The sequence below is a fragment of the Camelus bactrianus genome, chromosome 11 (genome assembly GCF_048773025.1).
Source record: "Camelus bactrianus isolate YW-2024 breed Bactrian camel chromosome 11, ASM4877302v1, whole genome shotgun sequence".
In the NCBI taxonomy this organism is placed as follows: Eukaryota; Metazoa; Chordata; class Mammalia; order Artiodactyla; family Camelidae; genus Camelus; species Camelus bactrianus.
This window is the reverse complement of record NC_133549.1, coordinates 41,503,156-41,522,214: the sequence shown is the minus strand read 5'-3', so window position 1 is coordinate 41,522,214 and position 19,059 is coordinate 41,503,156. Positions and strand designations below refer to the sequence as shown.

Sequence of the window (19,059 nt, the reverse complement as noted above, 5' to 3'; positions counted from 1 at the left end):
ACAGGAACTTGGATCTTTTTTGAGCCCACTGAAGGAGACCATGGCTTCCTCTCTTACCTCTCTTCAAGTCCCCCATGGCTTAGTTTCCACAAAACTTGACCCAGGGCAATGACTCAGCTGCCAATGATAGATAGGCAGGACTTACTGGATGGATGGATGGATGGAGGGAGGGATGGAGGGATGGATGAATGGGTAGATAGATAGACAGATAGACAGACAGATAGATAGATAGATAGATAGATAGATAGATAGATAGATAGATAGATAGATAGATTTGAACACACCCCAACATACATACCCCCACGGTTATCATTCAGACACAGCATAGGAGTTAAGAGTAAAAGCTTTAGGCATCCATTTAAACCTATTTGCTCCACACATCTCTAGATGTGTGATCTTGGATAAGGTAGTGAACCTCACTCAGCATTTTTCAAAAGGAAAATGAGAATAATAATAGATCTATCTTGTGGGACTATGAGGATTCAATGATAGCCACAGCGTACTTACTGCTTGGTATAGAGTAAGTGTTCAGTAACTAATTACTTCTACTGATACCATCACATTCTATACACTATGCACACACTTGTAAGCACTTATACAACTCAAAACCTCTTCTAAATTTGGATAATGCACACACATGTGCAGACATGCACATGCTGACAGAAGTGTAGGCCAACATGTAGAGGTGGCATAGAATGGTGGCTAGGAGCCAGAGAGTTCAAATCCAAGCTTGGCCATTTATTAGCTGTGTGATTTGGAGCAAGTTACTTAACCTTGGTTTCCTCATCTATAAGATGGGAATAATAATGATAGTTCCTCCTTTCTAGGATTATTGTGAAGGTTAAATTAGTTAATATTCATAAAACACTGTGTGTTTGATAAACGGAAATAAATCCACAATCTTGTCTAGCTCCTAGAGTTTGCAAAGCATTTTCACATGTATAATCTTATTAGATCTTCTCAATAAACTCTAAAGCAGGATTGCTATCATCCCATTTACAGATGAGGGAACTTAGGTTGAAGGAGGTCAATGATTTGTACAAAGCCTGGCAGCAAGTGAGCGAGTGCGTGGTAGATAAGTCAAGTCTCTCCCTCCTGCAAATTCCATGTTCTTTTCACTGAGCAACATACGCTCCGAGTGTGTGTGTGGGGGTGTGAACTAAGGAGGCTTTCTCTGCCTTTGTATCAGACTCCCCAGCCCTCCTTCATCCCTCAACCCCATTTCCCCTTAAGGCTCCCCACCTCTAGGGACTGGTCAAAGCAGTAGTTCTCCAAGTGTGGTTCTGGACCTGCAGCAGCAGCAGCAGCTGCCAGGAAATTGTTAGAAATGCAGATTCTCAGGCCCCTTTCAACTGCTGAATCAGAAACTGTGGGCATGGTCTCAGCGCTAAGTGCTGTGGAAGTTCAGAACAGGGTGAGCTGGGGGAAGCTTCTGGAAGGGGAGAGGCTGGGCCTTGAACAATAGGTAGAAGAGAGAACTATGAAGAGGTCAGGATGAATGCTATCTGAAGAGAGGGCAGGCACGGAGCCTGGCCTGCTGAAGTGAGGGTTTCAGGTTGAGAGTGTGCTGGGAGGTGAGGCTGAAGCCATTTGGTGTATGTCTTTTGGTTTCTCCTGGACACCATATCCTGCTAAGTGAGCTGTCCTTCAATATCTGGAGAGAGGCTTTGTGGGGATTTGTCTTCTACAGATTAGCCCCGGCAGGCCCCTCCTTCAGGGTCAGAACATTGCCAGAGCCGGGGATACCCTCTTACCACCCTAATCCCTAGATCTGCCCCCAGAGTGGCAGCCCCAGCCCCAGCCCCAACTGACTGTGGGGACCCCAGCCTCATTCCCATCAGGCTCAGATTCACAAAGTGGAGGGGAGAGCATTTTGTGAGGGGAAGCGGGGGTTGGGCAGCTGTGGCCTTCTCCTCTCCCCCACCCCTCCCCCCCGCCAACTTCGCCTCTGGGGCCTGAACCAGGGCCAGCAGAGCCCCTGTGCAGCCGGCGGCCCTGCCCAGCATGGCGCTCCCTCCACGTCCACCCCGGGTATGCACGTGAGGCTGAGACACTGGGCTGGGCAGAGTCCAGGGTGAGCAGGCCAGGGGCTCCAAGTCTGGAGAAGCACAGGCCGGATCCCAGCCCCCTCCCCAGCCCCCTGTGTCCTGCCTGGGGCTGCCACTAGGAGGCTAATGAAAAGGGAAGAGGCAGGCCAGGGCTTGGGCCAGCAGGAGACAGCAAGGGGACAATGCGAGGCAGGAGGGGGGTGGCCCTCAGGCAGGGACAGACAATGTCCCCATATGGGAAGCAGACGGAGCTGCCCCGCCCCCCTCGGTCCCGGGGCCTCTGCGGTGGTTCAGCTCAGTGTCGGAGCCCGAGGTCTCAGAGCGGAAAAGGAGCAGAAGGAGGGGAGCTCTCAGTCCAGCAAGTGTCCCACGGAGGACTCCACGGGGGCCAGGGAATCGGAAGCACACCCACAGCCTTCACGTGTACAGACATACAGTCAAGTCACTTTCTGCGTTTTCTAAATCTTTTTCAACTTCACCATAACACATGCCACAAGTAAAGGAGAAAACAATACAGAAGTATGCAGAGTGAAATATGAAAATTTCCCCATAGCCACCCCGCACCCACCTCCCCACCAACTTCCTTTTCCAGAGGCAATTCTGTTTAATACTTGCCTTCAAGCAAAGGTCACTTTCTATTGTAAGTCCAAGGTGGATCTTCTGCCAGTCACAGACTTGTCAAGCCGGGCTTTCCCTGGAGCTGAGCCCTGCAGAGGGTGGCTGGGGTAAGACTCACACACAGTTCTTCTCTGCCCATAGTCCCAGGTTGTAAATCATCTGTTTCTACTCACCTTACCATCTTTCAAGAATTAAAAAGACTCTTCTCTCTTTATCTGTTAATGCTAAGCCCCATTTTTAGTGTTAGAAGTTTCTCCTTGTCTTTAAAATTTAGTTCAGCTTATTTGGTTTTGCTCATGAATTATTTTTGCTAGTAATTAGAAAGTATGAATGAACTTTTTAGAATTTCACAGTGACTTGAGGCCTGGGACGTTCTGAGCATTCAGCCCCAGCCACGCTATCCCCTTGGAAGACACAAACACCTGAAAATTAAGTGGAGATTCTGCTCCCCTCTGGGACAGCCCCAAGGGACACTCTCTCTGGGACTCAGAATTATACCAGTCTCTTCCTGGGGGAGGGAACTAGTGGTTATTGGGCCTCTACTATGTGTCAGACCCTCATATGTTGTGACAATCAGGACTCACTTGTTTGCAAGTGATAAGTACCCAGTTTAGGCAAAGAGGGGAATCTACTGGAAGAGATGTGGACATCTAGGTAATCAAAGCAAGGTTCAAATAATCCAAGAGCAGGAAGGGCAGAGTTGGTATAGAGCTTCAGGAACATTCAGAACAGGACCTGGACAGACACAGGATGCTCTGTCTCTGGAGTTTCACCTGCAGCTCCCACCACAAGGGAAGGACCAACTCTCCTCTCAGTTCCAGTGTGAAGGATCCCAAAGAGGGGACCAATCTGGGTCAGGTGTTCAGTCTAGGACCAGGTGACTCTGGCCAGAGGTGGGATAGAGTCGGGAGACTCTCTCTGAGACCTCGTGTTGGTTTCTAAAAGAAGAGACCACCACTCCCAGTGGGGCCTGGCCAGCGATACCAGATGTCTACTACCATATGTCAGTTCTGATCTTCATAAAGTCTGTGAGGTAAGAGTTTTTATCATCCTCACTTTATAGGTGAGCAAACTGAAACTCAGGATGTAGACTAGTTAGCTTAAAACCTGGATCCCAAGCCGGGTCCGTTTGACTCTAAAACCCACGCCTTTGACGTGTGTAACACTGATTTCTGTGAGAGATGTGAAATGTCTCTTTGGTGGGCCAGTTGTGTGCCAGGCCCTATCCCAAGCTGTGTGGGGCCCTCAGAGGTAAGCAGACAGGGAGTGAGAAAGGAGTCACTTCTCATTAGATGGTCGGCAAGGGAGGTGGATCCTTTCACCTGGTCCTTGAAGGGTGAGTGATATTTCAGTAGGTGGAGATATTTGGGTTCAAGGAGGTAATTCCAGCCAAGGGGACCTGTGTGAGCAAAGAGACAGACCAAAGTGTGAGATGTATTTGGAGAACAGCAAGTAGATCAGTTTGGCCAAAGCTTAGGATATAAACAGGAAAGGGAGTGCGAATGAAGCTAGAATGATAGATTTGTGGTCAGTCTTGACCAGAGATAAAATTGCCTGCAGGTTAACGTACCAACGTTGGGACCTCAGCCCAAGGTATATGATCCTGGCAACTTATTTAGGCTCTCTGTATCTCAGGCTCCTCATTTGTAAAATAGGGTAGCACAAAAATTGCTACTTCTTAGGATTGTAGTGAAAACTGAATGAAATAATATATGAAAATAATGCTTTGAAGTGATAACCATTATCATAAAGGTGAGTTAAATTTTAACACACATTAGGAGCCATGGAAGATTTCTAAGCAGTGCTGTGACATTGTACTAGTTTTCCTGGGCTGTTGTAACCAAGTGGCTTAAAACAAGAGAAATTTATTCTTTCATAGATCTGGAGGCTTCAGGACCAAAATCAAGGTGTCAGCTGGACCGTATGTTCTCCAAAGCCTCTAGGGGAGGGTCCTTCCTTGCCTCTTCCAGTTCTGGTACCCCCAGCGTTTCCTGGCTTGTGGCAGCATCACTCAGATCTCTGCCTCCATCTTCGCATGGCCATCTTCCCTCTTTGTCTGCGTCTTCACTTTACAGTTTCCTCTTCTGATAAGGATATCAGTCCTATTGGATTAAGGGCCTGCTCTACTCTGATGTGACCTTATCTTAATTACATCTGCAAAGACCCTACTTCTAAATAAGGTCACATTCACAGGTGCCAGGGGTTAGGACTTATTTGGACAAATTTTTTGGAGGGGGGCACAATTCAGCCCATAACAGACATGATCAGAGCTGTGCCTTGATAGGTTAATTTAGTAGAGGTGAGTAAGACAAACTGCATCCTAGAGAGATGGGTGGCAAGGAGACTGCTCAGGATGCAAGAAATGAGAGGATCTGATCTGGACCAGTGGCAATGAGGATGAAGATTTTATAGAACCTGACAGTTGTTAGGAGGAGGAGGGAAGAGGAAGTGGGGAGAAGGGAGTGTCCAGATGAGTCAGAGGCTTTGTAAGTGGAAGGATGAAGGAATGAGGAGGGGGAGCAGGAGGAGAAGAGTGTAGGAGACTAAGCTCTTGGAGGGCAAGGACTGTGTGCTTCACTAGGTACCCTCTCTCAGTGCCTGGCACAGCATCTGGACATCATAAGTCCCTGAGAAATGTTTGCCAAGGAAATGAATGCGTTCAGTTTTGCACGTGGTAAATTTGACATACCAGTCAAAAAAGAAGGAAAGACCCTGTGGAAACTCAAACCTGTCATTTGGTAGAAAGAATTTGCGGTTAGAAATCTCAGTTGGGTGTTCATTTCTGGAGCGATTACAGGTCAAGCTGGAACTGACAGAGCTGAAGAAAATACAGAGAGGGGAGAGAAGAGGTTTGAGGGCACAGAATCACGGGGCACAGTTGCATTACATTTAGGGGATGAGGGATGGCAGAGTTGCTGGTAGGAGGCCAGACAATGGACTTCAGGGATGGAGGAGGGGAAGGAGGAAGGTGCAATGTCATGGAAATCAAGAAAGGAGACCGTTTCAAGGAGGAGGGGTGGAGCTGCTGCCAAATGCTGCAGAGGTCGAAGAGAAGAAATACTGAGAGGCCTGTGGATTTGCTAATTAGGAGACCAGCGGCAGTGTCCCCCCCTGTTAGGGCAAGAGGAGGCGACAGGAGCCCACTCGAGGCAAAGAATTTAAGGAGAGAAGGACTATATGTACGTACCTGTGTGGGCATGTGAACATACTCATGCCCTCTTCACGTCTGTGTGGACCTGGTGAGTCTATGAGAGACAGCAAAAACAAAACAAAAACAAAAAATGAGGTGGGGGTTCATGAGGGTCAGGACTCAGGGTTTGCAAGTGGGGAAATGAGTAGACATGGGGGTAGAAGAGAGACAGCTCCAGAAAAGGGAGAGTAATTCTTAGTGTCAGATGGACTGAGGGTGGAGGGTTGTGGGCAGTGATGCCCCAGGCAGACGAGGGCCCTCAGCTCCCAGAGGCTCCTTGTCAGTGGAGGTTTCTGCTGTGCCTGCCCCTTGGTGGGAGAAGGGGACTGGGACCTTGTCCCCAGACCTTTAGTCCACACAGAGTCCCCACTGCGGTCAGCCTTGTTTATCACTCTGTCCCCAAGGCCCAAATCAGTGTCTGGCACATTGGAGGTGCTCGGTCAGTGCTTAGGATTGGAAGTAACAATAACAACATCACCACCGCCAGGTAAGCTCAGCTGAGCCCCTGCAGTATGCCAGGCTCTTTATGTTTACTATCTCATTTAATACTTGCTACAGCTCCACAGGTAGACAGTATTATTATCCCCACTTAACAGATGAAGAAGTAGGAGCTCCGAATGATTTAGTAAGTTTCCAAAGGCCACTCTGCTAGGAGATGGTAGAGGTAGAATTTGAACCTAGATCCATGTGCCCCTGGAATTCTCACCCCGACCGTTACGATTATTATTCATCAAGAAATTATGAGTCGGGGGTAGAGGGGAACTGCATCTGTGTTCTGCATGTTCGTGCTATTCTGCATGCTTCTGTGGGTGTCCACGGGCACATGCATTTGTAGTTCCTTGTGTGTGTGTACGTGTGTGTGCATGCGCGCCTGTGTGAAGGATGCACCTGTGTTCAATTGTGTGATCTTGTGAGTTTGAGCACAGATGTAATTCCACACCCTGCCCCCAGGTTTGAGCGCCCAGTTTGTTTCTGCCTGAGGCAGTGATGGTTGAGTTTGGCTCTCAGGTGTGTTCAGAGCTCAGGCCTGAGCCCACCTCCCCTTCAGAGGGCCCATGGTGGGGGTCTATGGTTCTGCCCATAATTCTCCTTCCTTGTTTAAAGGGGCCAGTGGGTTTAATGATTAGTTACCGCCTTGTCAATATTGTCACCCAGGGAGAGGATGAATGGCGAGGCGCTGCCCCCACCCCTAACACACACACAAATTCTGTGGCAGATTAAGGATGAGGGAAGGGACCCTTCACCAAGGGGGTCTGGGAGAGGGCAGCTCCAGAGAAGCTCTGCACGGACCTTGGGAGGGCCTTCTCCTGCCACTCTCCAGTTGCTCCCACAAAGGTGGTGGCCTGCAGGCAGAATGGCCCCTCCTCCCACACATCCCCCGAGCCCTCTCCTTTCCAGCTTCTCCAGGTTCTGGGAGACTGTGGGAAGATACCCTGATGAGGGGAGGCCCTTCTTGTGGTGGAAGAGCATGCCTGTCCCAGTGCTCATTGTCACGGGTTTGAATGTGCATATGTCTGTATATTGTCTTTGTGTGTTTCTGTTTTCCTGTGCTTTGGTGGCCAGCCATCCATATATCTGAATGTGTAACACCATCCAGAACCACACTCAGGCCTCCTGTCCCTCCACATTCATATGTGGCTGCATGTGCCCACGACCCTGTGTCCCCACATATGTATCCCTGGGGGAGCATCTCTGTCTGTATGTGTGGGTGTGCACATACAGCTGTGTGTACGGATGCGGGGTGTCTGAATCCTGCTCTGTGTACTTCTGTGTCCTTGCTCTGCACAGTTGTTGAGGGAGGCTCTCTTCCCATCTTGTTCCAGTTCCTAAACCAACTTCCTGATGTTCTAGGAAGGAGCTGGTTGGTCGTCTCTTGCTGAGGAGGGGCTGAATGAAGCTACCATCCCTCCCCTTCTCTCTGACCTCAAAAGCAGGTCATAGTGACTCAGGCACCACGTCATGGATCCCTGACCCCATCTCCAGACTTTGCTCACTAGGCCCCTCCCTGCTGAGTTCCTAGGTCCTCTTGGTCTTGAACCTGGATTCCTCATTGCCTAGTGGGGTGTGGGTCTTCACTGCCCTGTGGCTTGAGCTTTGGGAATGGTCCATTCATGTTCTGCTACCTCTGCTGAGTCTCCCCCATCCCACTCAGACCAGAAGCCACTCCCATCCATTTAGTGACTTCATGACATCAATGTTTCTGGGGGCACATTCCAAAGCTCTCCACACTTCATAGCATCTGATCCCTAAGCACCCTAACCATTAAGCTCACAACTTTGGACACTGTCTCCTTTAACTTACAGCATCTGCCCCTCAACCTGACTTCACTGGATCTAGCCCTGGGTGGACTATGTGGTCAGTTGTTTCCCTAATGTTGGGACTCAGAACCCGGGGAGGGAAGATTGGGGACCTAGGGCAGCTGAGGGGAGGGACAGGAAGGAGCCGGCAGAGAGGGTCTAAGCCTGGCAGAAAAGAAATGCTAGGACTCAGGTCCATCCTCCCGCAATCCCCCTGCCCCTGCCACACACACACTCACACACACACTCACCCACCCTTACCCTGTTGGAAGGTGACATTTGCTATTAACCTTATATTGGGCCATTTTGTAAATCAATGTCACTTACATTTAATAACAAGTGTAATCAAAGGAATTATGCAAATTTAATTTGATGCTTCTTGAATTATGCAAATCTGCGGTGCACATAATGTTCTCTGACATGTGCCCGTTGGAGAGAGAGAGAGCAAGGGAGAAAGTGGGGAGGGGCGGGGAGAGGGAGGCTAGGACCGGGCCTGGGGTGGGAGGAGGATGGGGGTGGGCTGGGACTTGGGACTGGCGGAGAGGGAGCCAGCAGAGCAGCCACAGCCCAGGTGCTCTCCATCATGGGTGAGAAGGGGTGGTCAAGTCCGGTCCCCCCACCTTCTCCCTGTTCCTCTCTCTGGCTCCAGATGTTTACTCCCTCTCCCCTGCCCACACTCAGCATGACCTTGCTGGTCACATGTCCTCAATGTCTCCTTCTGTGAAATGGGAGTGACCCAAAAGTGCTGACCACTTTTAGGACCAAGATTCCTGGTACAGCGTGGTCCTCTGAGAGGTCAGCTTCTCAGTCAGCAGCCCCTGTGGTAAGGTCACCCATTGTGACACTAGGCAATAAGATGGTCTTTCTTGTTCTTAGTGGTTTTGAGGTCTTGGCAGAAGAAATTTCATCACCCACCATGTGACAATAAAAACCTGCTGACCCGATCCCAGACACATATTGTGACAACACTAACGTGATGATGATACACTCATGCGCTTATATCAGAGATAACACAGTCAGGTGCATACTGTTAAAACAGTATGAACATAGCCAGTGACAGTTAAACATAGACCCAGTCACTCCCTCATAAAGGCTACATAGACACAAACACTCAGGTGTGCACTATAATACGCGAAAATTTAAAATGTCACCCAGACACACCGGGGCCCAGGGGACATTGATTCCTTGTGGTATACACACCCCAACACACGCTATGCTCAAGGCCAAACACACACTAACACTGACTTGTGAGCACACAAGTTACATTCCCTGAAGTTGACACACCGTCACTGACTCTTCTTAAAGCAAACTCAGTGATCCAGGAAGCTCCTCTCAGGAACAGGGCGCCTCTCTACTATTCAGACTCTGGCCAATGTTTATTTGGCCCTGCCCTTGTCTGGAGCAGGACAAAGATCGTGACACTCTGAACAGAAGTGATCCTGTAGTGTGGAAAGGTGGGCCAGTGTGAGGGGGAGGGACCACTCAGGCCAGGAAACAGTTCTCCAAACTCTGGATGCCGGTTAGTGCCATGAAGAGACATCTCAGGGGGTTACATGACCAGGTGTGGACCAGCTCCCCCAGACCCTCACCTCCTCCACGGTCCCCATGTACCACAAAGGCCACCACAGGCTGACCCAGGGCCCTCTGTGTGAGTGGGACAGAGCCATGGTGGGCCCCTCTTCCCAGAGTGGTGGGGGCAGAGAAGAGATCTGTCCCTTTCCAGGGATGTCAACATGAATCCTCAATGGTGCTTGTGAACAGTATGGGACATGCACACTCCTTTTTTTTTTTTTTTTTTTTTTTTTTGAGTGTAAGTTCTGTCTTGGGTTTACAGATGGTGTCTTCCTTCTCTCTCTTTCAGCTCTACCCTCATGCTGGGAGTCCAGAGGCCTGTTCCTCTGCACTGGTATGGTAACTGGATGGTGAACAGGGGTTTAGTGGGGGTGGGAGGGGTCAGGAGTTAGGATGTGTCTGTCATTGAGGGTGTGGCAGGTGCAGTGTGATTGTGCACAAATGCTTCTATGTATTTATGAGTGTCATTATGTCTCAAAGTGTTTCTCCTTGTCACTCATGTGTCATTGGCTCATTTGTGTGTCCATGGGTTAGAGTCTATTTGTGTTTACTGTTTCAGTTTATTCTTTCTGTATCCACGTGCCAGTTATTTTATTTCAACACTGCCTTCATGTGCATCATAGTCTGTGAATGTGACATTCTGTGTGTCGCTATGCACTGTATCATACAATATGTGAATGAATGAATACTTGCTTTGTCACAATGTGAATACCATCAGTTAGGATTTTTACAATGTATTCTGTGTGTTACCATGTTTGAATTGTCAAAAGGTGTGAGCCATGGTGATGCCTGAGTTAGATATAATCTGTACCTAAATCTGTCTCACCATCTTTGAACAGACCAGTGTGTGTTCCCATGCTTGAGTTATCATCATGTGTTCTTGTGAACAAGCACATCTCAGCAAGCTATGTGAGTAGTTGTGTTTAAATTGTCACCATGACTAGACCCTTGTATTTGCATTGTATGTGTTGCCAGGTTTAAGTCATCGAGGATAACACTGTATCCCCTGTATCATTGAGTGCAATCAGTTTTGAGTTGATACAATGTGTGTAACTGCGTTACCTTTCTTTTAATTGTCCCCAAATTGTGTCACAAGGATTGAATGTTCACAACATGTCTCTGTGTATGACTCCAAGTTTCAGTTGGCATGGGTCATCTTTATGTGACAATGTATTTGCATTTTAACAACACGGTGTGTAGCCCTCTGTTTGGGTTGGCACAGTGTGTATGCCATCATGTTTGAGCATCGTGTTATCAAATGTTGATGTTGTTACAATGTGTGTCCATGTGAATCATTGTGTTTCGGTTGTCACCGTGTATGGCTGTATGTCACCATATATGAATTATGCATTTGTATTTACGTTACAGTGTTACAATACACATCTGGATATCACGTTTAAGTTGTCACAATGTGTCTTGCCATGTTTAAGGTGTGACAAAGCCCATTTGTCACAATCGTCAAGTGTATTAACATGTTTGTGTTGTCAAAACTTATGTGTGTTGCCATGTTGAGGAATCAGTGTTTCACCCTGTGGGTTTACACATTTGTGTCTATGTGCATCTGAATGTACTCCAGCTATTTCAATACCTGTGTTTCACCATGTTTGAGGTGACTTTTAAAATGTGTGTGACAACCGCTTGCCTCAGCAAGGGTTCCAAAGTGGAACACTAGGAATGAGAGGGATAAAGGGGGAACTGGAGGAGGGAGGAGGCTGAAACGTAATCTAGACTCTAGACAGGGTGGGACGGGGGCCGGTGGGGGTTAGGGCCAGAGTGAACTCTAATTGGCCTGCAGTGAATTATTCACATGTATAATCCTCGCAGAATTTCAGTGCGGGCAGTGCCAGTAAATGCTGTGCATGTTTAAAAGTCATTTCCATAAGTAAGTGCAATTTCTCTACTGTTTGCCCCTGTTTAATGAAGTGAAATCTTGTTTGCATTCCTCCCAATTTCCCAACGAAAGGCGCCCAACCGTTCGCACCAAAATTACACCGCCCAAATTAAAACTCAAGCTCCAAGGGAGGTGAGGGGACGGCAGCATTGGGCCCTTCTGGGAGGGCCTATGGAGAGGTGGGGGGAGGGAGGAGCCGAGCCTGGGTTTTTCAGCTCATTGCTTCCCTGTAGTTCTTGCAATTTCAAGTGCTGCCCCCACCATGTTCCCCACCCCCATTGGCCCCCATCATGTTCTTGCTCCCCTCTGCCTCCCCCTTCTTTAAATGAATCCCTGGGGTATGAAAACTGGGCATGATGTATTTGTTCATGCATATGTAAATGCACCCGTATATGCACTTATATACATGGCCACATGTGTGTTGTGAAATTGTGACATACAGTCATATACTGTGACAACTGAAACCCCACGATTCATGCAAACACACAGTGTGAATCACACAGCAACATACACACAAGTGGATGTGTGTGCGTTTAGGTGAATGTCCCTGCCTACGTATGCACATGGATTTGTGTATGTGTCCAGCTTTGTGTGTTGAGTGCATCGTGTGTGTCTAAGATGGATGGTTACATAGACAATCTGGATAAAGAGAGAGGTGGGGGGAAAGGGTAGACTGTGGGTATTTGTGTAGTCCTCCATTACCCAGAGTGGTGTACTTAGCTCTATTGCTAGGAGAGGTGTGTGGTTAACCCCTCAGCCACCCACCAGGTGATTGCACTGGGACCTCAGGATCAGAGGAATCCACTCCTTCCTTTCTATACCCAACAGCACCCTCTGGTCCTGGGAGGACCGGGGATGTGACTGACCTTCCAGCTCCAGCTCCCTAGATGGCCATGTGAAAAGTACTCCTGAATGGGCTGGAAGGAGACCCCTCCAGGCTCTGCTCCCTCAAAACTTCACCCCACCCAGTGACAAATGGCACCTTTGTGAGGGTCACTTTAGTGTGGAGCCTAAAACAGAATTGCAGATTACCCCCATCTGGATTAGCTGGGGATGGGGAGAAGTGGGGTTGAAGTGGGGCAGGAAGTGATGGTCCTATCCAGCCAGTCCTCCCAGTGACCCCAGGAGTCTCCAGTAAGAGCTCTTGAAGCTTTAGAATTCTGAAAGCCCAGGCTCTGGAGGCAAAAGAGTGGGTGGTATCATGCTGTGGTGTGAGGTTGTGTCTTTGGTCTTTGTGGATATAACACCTTCACAGTCTAATCACCTGCTACCCTCCTGCTCCCAGCTCACCTCTCAGCCTAGATTGGGCAGAACCAGTCAGTCCCAAAACTACTACAAGGCCACCAAGCTCTTATCCACAGACATTAAGACCACCACCCTCTCCTCAACACATCACTGCAGGACACTGATGGAATAGCTGGAAGAAACTTGGGTTGTTTGCTGAAGGTCTGGTAGAGAAGATCATTCAGAGGTGAAATCCTGAAGGAAAAGAATTCAGGAGGAGTGAGAGAGGAGTCAGTTAATTAAGAGTGAGGTTCTCTCCTTGGTGAGGGCTTCTTTTCTCACGCCTCTTTGATGTCCTTGGGGAGGTGAGACATCCAGGAACAAGGGCAAAGTGTCACCCTGGTCGTGATGTCCCCACTTTCTCTTTTCCCCTTATCCATTCTGCTATCAATGTAATCAGGCCAAAGCACAGCTCTGACTTCTGCTTCTACAGCTAAGAAACCATCAATGGCTCTGCACTGCCCAGAGAAAAAGACCATACTCCTTCTGTTATCAGGCAAAAAAGCCCTTCACAATAGGACAATCCCATCCCCTTCAACCTGCTTTTCTAGACTTGCCTCTCAGTGATGCCCCTCTATGCCCTCAATATACCTCCTAAGCCCCAGCCAAGTAAATAGGGAAACTAGACATTTCCCCAACCTCTTCCAGTTTCCCCCTTCCCCACTTTTGTCTATGTCTTTCCTTCTGCCTCAAATGCCATGATTAGCCTCATCCCCATCCCAGTTTCTGCCTGGTGGGGTCCTAAGGATCATCAAGGACAGGTTTGATGCCACTTTCTCCAAGAAGACTTCATGCTGGCCCTCACCATGCCTACCACCCACAGCACCAGTGGTACCTGGAGCATGGTTTCTCTGCCTCTGAGATGTGAGTTTCTTGTCACTTTTCTTTGCCTGCTGAGGACCAGACCTGCTGGGCTCATCTCTTTGGAAACCAGGCTTTGACCACCTCTGAATGAGGGTAGGGAGCAGTTCACAAAGGCTTTGTGGATGAGCTGATGGTTGACTACAGAGCAGGTGTGGAGAGTTACGGTGGGTTTCAGTGCATGTTTCAGGGGATAGAATTCATGTCTGGAGCTCTTCTCTCTAGTCTAATCCAGCAGATTTAAACCCCAGCCCCAGTTCTCCATGACCCCCATCTTTATCCTGTTTCTTTGTGGCAGCAGGAAATATCCACTCAATGCCCTTGGCAGGAGAGGCTAGAGGCTTTCTGCCAGCTGAGAGGTCCCCATCCCCACTGGAAATACTCCAGGTGGAACTGACTCTCCTCCATGCTGCCCTGGGTGTGTGTGTGTGTGTGGGTGGGGGGTGTTCTTCTCCTGCCTCCTGGGACCCCTGTCAGTGTTATCCAGGCTGCTACTTTCATTAGTGAGGTCCTTCCCTCTTAATAGGGGAAGACTCTGCAGTTAATGTGCTGACAGTCCCTCTTCTCTCCTGGGCCTGCCTTCTGTTTTAGCTACACCATTCTTCTCACCAGATTCCCCAAGCCCATCCCCAGACCCTCCTCTATATCCCCTTGGCCCCCAAGACACTCTCACTGATTTCCCCCATTAACGACACCTGATCCTTCTGTAATCCGTGCCCCACCACCACCATTTAACCCATCTTTCCCTCCCCTGACTCTCACTGAAGAGCCACCACCAAATATCCGCTAACCCCGCTTCCGCCCTTCCCCTCTAATTCTCTCACTTCTTCCCCCATCCCCACAGCCATCCCCTGGCTAGCTTGTGGCAGCTTGCAGTCAAAATCCTCAGGAAGAGGGCTCCAACTACATTTCTAGATGTACCCTCAGGCCTCACATCTTCCCAAGCAGAGCCGACATCCCTGCTAGGTGTCTGGGGCAGGGTCTGGGGTTCCGGTGGTTTCCAGACAGGAAGGAGGCGTGGATCTCAATCTGGAAGGTCTCTGTGGGCCCTTCCCCCTCCCCTTAGCAAGTCTGGGAATTCGGCCCGAGCTTGGTCCTGGCTCCCCCTCCTTCGCCTCTCCGCGCTTTCATCAGAATTCAATTTCCGCCCGTAAGTGACTCCGCGGGCCCCTGATCCTTCCCTTGATGAATGAGCAGCCCGGCCCGGCCCCGTCCGTCACCGTCACCCTCGCCTCGGCCCAGGCCGCTGCCGCCCCCAGCCTCGGCCCCTCTATCCAACGCCGACCCCCCACAGCTCCCACCCGAACCCCCGCCGCCTCCGTCCCTTCAGGTTACTCCCCCACATCCAGCAGCCCGCCCCACCCCCATACCCGCGTGGCTTTCTCGGTCCAGGTCTCAGCCTGTCTCTCTCTGTGTGGCTCTATCTCTCTGTCTCTGCGTGTTCGCTCTCTCTTTCTCTCCCTCCCTCCCCTCCCTCCTTCCTCCTTCTCTCCCTCTCTCCCTCTAACACCTCTATTCATCTCTGGGAGCAACATCATTTATTTTGCACTTCCCAGATAATTTACTTTTTTTCCCTTCTACAGGAATTCTCCATTTCCCTATAAAATGAAAATTCATCTAGAATTACATCTTATGTCATCATTATGTTTATTAAGCGTGGATGATGTATATGAACAGGACGGGCTTGCTGCTGAGTGCTTAATGGTGCATAAGATTAAGCCGAGGCTCTCAGCTGCGCAGCGACTCCCCTCCGGTTCCCATGTTGTCGAGGCATGCTGGGAGTACAAGTTCCGAGCGCACGGCCAGGTGAACGCGCCGCCGCCGCCGCCGCCGCCGCCGCCGCGCACCCCCACCTCCCTCCCACTTCCCCTCCCCCGGGGCCTGCCAGGCCCAGCCTCGCCCGGCTGGGGGCGCCCGCGCGGCCTTTGCCTCCAGATACCCAAACAGATCCGCCCTGAGAGGGTAGTCAGGCCTCGGGTCACCATCGCCTCCACCCCGCTCTCCCCCGCTGGGGGCCTGGATCGCACATCCCCCAGGACTGTCCTCCTCCGGGGTCTCCCCTCTCAGCCCCGGGAGCTGGCAGCGCCCTTCCGCCTCTCTTTTCTTCCTGTCTCCCTGGGTTTCTTTCCCTGATCTCTCTCTGCACCCCGCCTCTCCTTCCCTCTGTCGTATTTCTTGGGGCTTTCGTCTTTCTGTCTGTCACTCTGCGTCTCCGTCTCTCTCGAGTCCTTCTCTGCCTCGCCCGCTCTCCCCTGCCTCGCCGTGTCTCTGGATGACCCCTCTAACTCCCTTGCTCTCCCAGGCCTGTCCGTCGGTCGGTCTGCCTCTCGCGGTCTCCCCGGCTCCCCCTTTCCCCCACCCTCTCCCCTCTCCTGGCGCTGGCGGCCACCGCACTGCAGCGCGGCACCAGCAGTCTATGACAAAAACATTATCCTTCTGCTGCTAAACAATCCAATAAACCTCTCCACAGGGAGAAAGTTAACCTCTTGTCTCTTCGGCTGATGCCTTCCCACCCACGTGACTGCTGCCACAGTAAATTCAAATCATTAGTCTCCTCACCCCATCAAAAAACTTCTATTAGTAATGGAGACCTCGCCGGAGACCTTCCGCGGAGAGCGCTGCCTTCCCAATTCCCAGTGGAAAAATTCTGCGCGAAAAACTAATTCTACTTTTAATAATCTGTCATCAGGACCAGAGGCAGCCATAAATTATATGGGAGCGCGTGCGAGAGCGCGCCACAAGAGGGAAATCAGGGCGAAAAATCAAAGCCCAAGTTTGACAAACTTTCCTGAAGATAAATAATAACTTACAAACAGGATTAGTTGTAAAGTCACGCTCCGGCGCGCAGCCACGGCGGCAATCACGTCTGCCGAGGGCCGCCACCGCCGAGACACCTGTCACCAGACGCGGCTGCCTCCGAGCCTTCCTCTCCTTCCTCCTCCTCGCCTTACTCCTTTCACCCTCCTCCCCTTCCTCCTTTCACCCTCCTCCCCTGCTCCTCTTCATCATCCTCCAACCTCGCTCTTTCATCCCCTCCTCCTCTTCTTCCTGCTCTTCTTCACCCTACACTTCTCCTTTTCCTCCTCCTCCTTGTCTTCCTCCTCCTCTCCCTCCTCCTCCCCAGCCTTCTCTCCCCTCCTTCCCAGGCCTGTGGTAGGGCCACGGGCCCTGATTCCCACCCTACCCCATCCCACACCGAGGGTCCCCAGCTGCCAGGACCAAGGTCAGAGGAGGGTGAGAGGATTTGCGGGAGCATTGACCGTCGGGGCCATGACCTCGAGGAGGGGCTCAGCGTATAAAGGGGAATGTGTGTTCGGCCTGTGGCCCTCCGCCCGGGATTCGGCGGCCTCTCCTGCCTCCTGGCCCCATCTCAAATCTCCCTACTCTTGGCCCCTACCAACCCGACCACAGGGACCGACCGTAGATAGTGTGTGTGTTGGGGGGAAGTAGTCTGACCCCTAAGTTTATTTGTCTGCGTTAGTGTCGGGTGGCTGCGGGTCCGCTCCGTAGACCTAAGGGCCGCCCCCGGACCAGCGCGACCCTCCCCCACCCCACTCCGCCCTCGCCCCACACAATCTCGGCGCTGACAGCCGAGCGGGTGATAAATGCTGGCAACGCGGGGAAGGAATTGCGCAAAATAAAGAAGCATGTTCCAACAAGTCCTGTCAGGATTGTATTGATTTAATCATCTGCAGAAATACACATTCTGGATTACTGTAGCGTGCCAGGGCCGGGGAAAGGGCGGGCCCGCCCGCGAGGGCCTTGAAGGGTGGAGCGGAGCTGTGGAGGGAGGGGCGGGCAGAGCCGACAATGGCTCCGCCCATCGCCCCAGGCCCCGCCCCTTTGGCCTCCAGGCTGGGCCAGAAACTTCCGGGGGTTGGAGGGGTCGTTTTGCATCACCCGGCACCTCCTTCTGCATTAGCCTCCTAAGGTGGGCCCACCGACATCCGTCCGACTCTTGGAACCCCTGCATCGGGCAGTCTAGGTCTCTCTGGAGCTGGATGGACCCCTAGGATGGGGAGTTGAGGGGTAAGGGATTGGAGGAAGGGGAGAGGAGTTAAGGAGGTAAGAGTCCAGGCCTTGGATAGGGCCTCTCTGGCCTAGAGAATGTTTTAGGGTGGTTCCCTGCCCCATCATCTCTTACCAAGTTACATGGAGGAACGCAGGGCACTCCAAAACCACTTGCTGCCAGGCTAATCTGTACCCGCAGTTACTTCGGAGGCAGGGGTGAATGAGAGCCATTCAGACAGCCCTCAGGAAGCTGAACTCTACTTGGACTTCGTAGATCCTCAGTAAAGGTTAAACAAACCAACAGACATTACAGCTTCTGACTTCTGCCCCATAATCCGGGCTCAGGGCCCTAGTGAGGACTCGGGGCAGGACTGGATTTTCTTTTAGTTGAAAACCTGGCCCTTGGGAAGAACATATGCCAAAATGGGGGATGCGGTGGCAAAAGCATGGAGAGATTGAGTAGCCCCTGAGAGTGGGGGACCCAAAGGGAAATAAGGGAGAAAAGAAAGTATTTCTTTAGTGATTGATTTAATGTTTTCCCTCGGGTAATCTATCCAAAAATCTGTTATTACTATTAATATCCCCCATTTTACAGATGAGAAGATTGAGGTTCCAGAGGTTAAGTGATTAACCCAAGGTCCCAGTGTAGTTAGGTTGGGAAGCCTAGCTTTGAGGCTGCATCTGTCATACTACAAACCTCTCCCATAGTCATGGGCCTTGGGGAGAGACTGAAGTGGGTTCAGAAATTCCATAGTGGCGGTGAGGAAACTGTGGGGAGCACAGTGGAACCTGGTAAGCAGTAAACCTTGTCTAGTCCAAAGGACGGGGTCTGGTGCTTGAATCCTCCCCAGAGGTCCAGGGTGTGTGTTCTTTGGGGGTGCACGAGATAAATAAACTTACCACAATCATTTCTATAGGTGCCATCAGTGCATTGATCCTGGCTTGGGAAAGAGGAGGAGACTTCAGGAAAAGGAGAAAGGGGGGTGGAAAATGTAGACCAGAGAAGGAAGTAGAGCTTTATATCAAATCAGAGACTAGGCATTACATTACCAAGGGTGTGGGGGTAAGGTCACTTGTGGAGGGAGCTGCTTTATTAAAGCAGCTTCATCAGTGAGATGCACAGCTCTATCCTAAATGGCCCCTTACCCAACAGAAAGCCCAGAGGAATGAGCATAACTGAAGGCATAAGTATGAAAGGAGATCCTACAAGACAGAGAGACCCTGGGGTTCCAATGGACAACAAGCAGAAATGGATAACTGAACAGGACTGAGAGTGAGAAATGAAGC

The 19,059-nt window shown here is 50.6% G+C and overlaps 1 long non-coding RNA gene across 2 annotated transcripts in view; it reads left to right on the top strand.

Annotated features, from left to right (window-relative positions):
- The first annotated feature begins 286 nt into the window (after positions 1–286).
- The window catches only part of LOC123613123 (uncharacterized), a 51,104-nt gene continuing 32,331 nt past the window's right edge, over positions 287–19,059 (top strand). The window contains exon 1 of one of the 2 annotated variants that reach the window (XR_012510170.1): positions 287–10,059. This is a non-coding gene — a long non-coding RNA (uncharacterized LOC123613123). The other variant, XR_012510168.1, reaches the window with a different exon arrangement.